Genomic DNA, 6,000 nt, shown 5'->3' with positions numbered 1-6,000 from the left:
AAATGATCATCATACTCATAGAATAAACAATAAATTCTTTACAAAAAGTATTCATATAAGTGATAATAATGGGTTTAGGTAAGCCTCTCTTTTAATTTTAAATAATTTAATGTATAGAGTAAACTGGGGTAAGAGTAAACGGTTTAGCTTCAAACTTTTTGTTTTATGTTTTTGTTTTTTTTTGTTTTAAAGAGAATTTTTTACGTTATATAAATATATAAAAATTAAGAAAAAATATTTTGAAAATCTTTAAAAAAATCGATTTTTATGAAGAAAAAAAACGTTTACTTTTCCCTTTATAATTGGGGAAAAGTAAACTAGTTAATTTTTAATAACAACTTTTTAAGATATCAAGAAAATCAAAACTAAATAAGGATATTAAGAAAATCAAGCAAAATTAATTAAAAATAAAACGAAAACTAATTTTATTAGAAGTTCAGTTTACAAAGATCTATTTTTGTGAAATATACGAAAAAAATTATTTGTAAATATAAAAAAAGAGTTGTTTTATCGGCAGAAGCAGGTTCGCGAGATTTTTTCATAAAAAAACTCTTCACCAATTTTCTATTTTTTGGTAAACACGATCGACAAACCCAAGACTTGCAACCAAAAGCTTCACATTGATACTACATTTTGTTTTGAGCTGGCAATGCTTCTTCCCAAACTCTGCGACACTTTCTGCAGCTCTTGATGACTTTGTCTTGTCTCGGTTTTTTTAAACGTTGCACTTGCTGAGTTTCATCTGAAGCTTCACTGAAGTGAGTTTTGCGTTTCTTTAATTGCTTTGACTTATTGGCCTCATCGTCTTGCTTTAGTTTCTCGAGCATCTCAGATGTACTCAGACACTGGGCTTTAACTCTCGGAATGCTGACTCTTTTGGGTTTTTTTTGCGTGTCAATATGGTGGCGCTGTTAAACATTTTTCAAATTGCCTTTGAGTCTTTATGTAAAGTGTTGCAACATTTGATACATTTGAGCAGGAGTCACTGATGTTGTTGATAAATTTTGAAGTTGACGAATCGTTGGAGTTTGATGCTGATTGATGTTAGATGATGATATTGGCTGGGATGAGGATGATGAAGCAGGCTCGGTTGAGGATAATGAAAGAGACTTGCATGAAGATGATGAAGCAGGCTCAGTTGAGGATGATGAAGCAGGTTCGGATGAATATGATGAACCAGGCTGAGAAAGTACTTGGAATGTTTGAGCAATTTGTAATTTTTTAGATAAATAGCAAAATTTTTTAGATAAATAGCAAAGGTTGCTGTATTTATTTACGTTTTAGATAATTAACAACTATTAATTAGTTTAACCGCGCTAATCTTGATGCATAAGTGTGAGCAATTAGCATGTTTACTCTTCCCCGAAAAACATTTATATTGGTTTTTTGCTCATAAATTTTTTTGAGCAACCGTGGTGCAGTGGTTAGAGTTCTGGCTCAGAACTCTAACCACAGAGGTCCGAGGTTCAACGCCGGCTCTCGCCCAATAAGCGATATTGGTAAGGAAGGAGGCGCGAACTTCTAGTTAAATGCTGTCCCGCGGTGCTCCGTGATAAGACCGTGAGGACTTCTTGGAGCACCTAAATAACCTAAAAAAAAAAACTTTTTTCCAGAACTAGCAAATTCAATTTTGAAAAGAGAATCTTGATCGTCATAAAATTTTCTTCAAAACAGCCTTTTTTGTTTAGTAAAACTTGATTTTAGTTTTGGGAGTTTTGAAGTTAATTTTTTAGAAAAAAAACTTTTTTTTTTTACGAGGGTGAGAATTATGAGGTTTGCCTAGGCAAAATTAGATTTTCAAAAATAATTTTTACACTTTTAGATAGCGCACAAAATTCTCTACAAAACGGTGCCTCGCATTTTTAAAAATTTTTTATTTTAGCTTTCAATAAATGCAAAAGAAACAAAATTGCTAAACCGTTCACTTTTTTTTTTCTTTTACTCTTACCCAGTTTACTCTATAACTATATAAACTAAAACAATGTAAAAATTATTAAAAAAAATAAAATAATAAAAGTACTATAACAACTGAATTACAACATTGTAACAATATTTAAATAGCTTTAGTAATTAGTATGAAGATTAGCGGTATTTTATTTTAGCCTTAAGAAAATGATAACCTTAAAGAGGCCGGATGAATAAAAAAAAGCATTTGCTTTTACTCAGTAATTGGTCAGCTTTACGTGAATAAAAATTGTAGCAATTTTGGTTAAGTTTTTATTCACTTAAAGCTTAGCAATTACTGAGAAAACAGCTTAACTTTAAGTGAATAAAAAATTGTGGAAAACTGCTGAAGTTTTTATTCACGTAAAACTGACCAATAACTGAGTAATAGCAATTGCTTTTTTTATTCACCCGGCCTAAGAATTCTTAAATCAATTATAACAATTATAAACTCTTATTTAACAATTATAATAGCAGTGACGGATCCAGCGTTTTTTGGTGTTTGAGAAACTCCAAACATTTGTATGTTTATACTTATGTTAAATAATGATGCTTTGGAAAAAATTGCAATGGCTGGAGGCTGGGAAAAAAAAGGCCCTAAAAATTCATCCCACCCCACACCCAAACGTAAGGGCAACAAATTTTTTTTATAAGAAGCTCCTCCGCAAAATCCACTTCTTAAGAAATTTAAACTTTTCTTCTGATGTGAAAAGTGGGTTTGTGCAGCGGCCGCTACAGAAACCCACTTTTCACATCAGAAGAAAAGTTTACTATTTAAGTAAAAGTATACTATTTATTAAGAATAAACGTATTTTTACTTTTTATGAATTGCAAAATTATATATTATACTTTACAGGACAAACAAAAAATTTAATGAATGTTTTAAGAACTTTAGGCGGGTAGTATAACCAAAGTTACTATGTTGCGTTGCAAACATGCTTCATTCGTAGCAAAAGTCCTATATACCTAAAAATTAAAAAAAATAAAAAAGAGTCCTTTAGAAAAAGAGTGTGGGGATCAGTGCCCCCCTGGCCACCTCGATGTAGTCAGCTCTGATTTTCAGAGTAATGATTCGCATATCCTTTACTTTGCCACATCATGTAAAAATAAACTGGTATTGTGGTTTATCTTCCTTTGACTAATCGCCATTTAAAGGTTACATTCCAAGGTCCGCTGAGACAAGTTCAGCTCACTAGAGAGCATCATAATCTGCTTCGACGGACCAAGAGTAAGCGAGTTTAAGGAAGAACAGAAGCAAATAAGAGTACAAGTCATAAGTAGTCGAGTTAGAAAAACAGCATGAAGAAAAGCGGAAAGACATTGAACTAGATGTTAGAATGTGAAATTAGTAAAACATTATTGTATATATATGCAATAATATTTTACTAATTTTATATATGTTTACATACATGTAATATATATTATATATATGTAAAATATTATTGCATTAAACCTTGAATTAATTTTATTCCGACAACGCAATTATGTTTAACTCTTTATTGACTTTAGTTAAAAATGGTTTAAATGAGTTATGAACTTTTCAAAGTACAAGATTGTTTTTTTTTTAGCATTAAGGATCGTTTTTTTTTTTAGCATTAAGGATTATGTTTTTTGTGGTTTTCATTAAAAAGTTCAATTCACAATGACGCGCAATCTGTTAGGGCATTATGTGCGAAAAAAAAAATTTAATTGTGGTCAAAAATAATTAATTTTATAAAAAAGTAAATTGATGAAAGTAATTTTAACGAACATTTTAATAATTATAATCTCTATAATAATTTATGCTTTATTTTTACTGCAAAAAAAAAAAAAAAAAAAAAAAAAAGACACGGAGGGTCACAATCGTCAATATCTAAAAAAGTCCTCTATGTCTAAATATTTCTGAAAAAAAAAATGTCGATTGGAAAAAAATGCGGGGCAGCGCCCCCATGGCCCATCCGGTGTCGTTGACTTTGTATTATCGTACTTTGAATCTTAAATTCTTGCTATATTTTGAAATCTGAGTTTTTTTTAATTTTAATTTGTTATTATACTTGATAAACTCTTACAATTATCATACATTTTATTAGAGCATTTGTATTAATGTGTAGAGTAAGTAGGGGAGAACGGGGTGAGATGGGACAAAAAAATTTGCTTGCGTGCTGCGCTTTAAATTTTCCACAAAAACCATACAAATCGGTTCAAAACTATAGTCCAATGAATTGTCATGTTAAATTATTGCAAAACCCATTATTTAACTATCAAATTAAGTTCAAGGGCTTGGTTTTTTAAAGTGACACTGTTTGTCCCATGTCACCCCATGTTGGGGTGAAATGGGACAATGGTTGGGGTGAAATGGGACAAAAATAGAAACAAATAATTTTAAGCACTATTTTATTGTTTATTCTACTCCTTATAAAACATAACAATACATAAAATTTATTTATGTTTAACAAAAATAAAATACCATTCTAAATGCATTTGTAACTTTGTTCAACAGGTTGCTTGATGTTTAAATTGAGCCAAAATTACGTTGATGTTTGAGGGGTAACTTTTTTTCTTTTTCTTATCTTTATCTTCTTTTTTTCTTTTACATTCTGATAAACTTTCAACTAGTTCATTTCTTGTTGGTGTGTCAGTCAATACCACAGACCTAGAACATTTTCTTTTTGCACTTTTTCTCTTTGCCACCTTTTCACTCGCTTTTGGAAATAACCTTATATCTTCTGCTGTCCAATGGTAGGCAGAAGTGCTGATTTGCTGTTTTTTTTCATTAATAACTTCAGATACAATACACAGTGATGTGGTTATTGTTTGTTTGTCAGAATTGTCATTTGCTGAAATTGGTCGATCAGATACATAAGAACATAAAAAGTCGACATCACTGAAAACATATGGATCGTACGGGAAAATGCCAGCTGCTTTAAAACCATTTGGAATGTTTTGGGAAGTAAAGGCTCTCGTATAAGCTATTTCTAAATTTTCAGAAATGTCATATATCGTCATAGGAGTATTTGGATGTGCCTTTAACCATGAATCACATGCTGAATTGTAAAACTTCTTTAATGGCCCAAATACTGATCTGTCAAGTAGTTGGAGTGGCAATGTCATGGGGTGGCAATGTCAAGAGCACAACATTGCTTTCCTTAGCTTTATTCATCAGTTCAATCGATATACGAGTTTTGTGGTTGTCCATTATTAAAAGTAATGGATGATCCTTGCTAGGATGTCCATACTCCACAAAATGATCAAACCATTTCAAAAAAATTTCTGTATTTATCCATCCACTAGGATTAGCATCACCTTTTGTACCTGTTGGTGCACCTTTAAGCATATGGCTACAAAAGTGGACACGAGGAAATATCAAAAACGGTGGAATAAAATTTCCAGGGGCATTAATGCAACCCACCATTGTAACTAGGGTTCCCATTTCAGCAGAAGTTACCTGTCCTACTTGCTTTACTCCTTTACCAGCAATCACTTTCACTGGCTTATGAACAGTTGTCAGACCTGTTTCATCAATATTGTAAATGCAATCAGCAGAAAAGTTATAGCGCTTCTGCACACTGTCAAGGTTTTTGAAGAAAGTATCTACATTTGTGCGAGTGAAACTAGTTGTTCGACTGAGGCTGGTAGCTTTTGGCGTACAAATAGATAATTTTGTACAATTTAAGAATAAATAAAACCATTCAGTTCCAGCTGTTTCACTCTTTTTACAGTTTCCTGGTATTTTAATGTCATTTTTAATTGCATATTGATATGCAAGTTGCTTTGTTTCTCTAACATCAAGTCCATAATGCATATTAGATGCTTGACGAAGATATATTGATAGTTCATCTTCTTGTGTCTTATTAAAAATATATTTATGTTGTTCATCAAAGTATAAGTTACTGTAAGAAGTTTCTTCATTAACCTTTATTTTCCGCTGTAAACTTGATTTTGAAATTGTATACTCTTGTGCAGCTGCTTGTAGTGATAAACTGCCAGATTCGACAGCCATCACAGCAGCTTTTATTGTATGAGCATCAGGCTTTAACCGACTTGTCACTCGTTTGTACTTTCTTGGCATCTGAAAAA

The sequence above is a fragment of the Hydra vulgaris genome, chromosome 08 (genome assembly GCF_038396675.1).
Source record: "Hydra vulgaris chromosome 08, alternate assembly HydraT2T_AEP".
Lineage (NCBI taxonomy): Eukaryota > Metazoa > Cnidaria > Hydrozoa > Anthoathecata > Hydridae > Hydra > Hydra vulgaris.
This window is presented reverse-complemented; position numbering follows the sequence as displayed.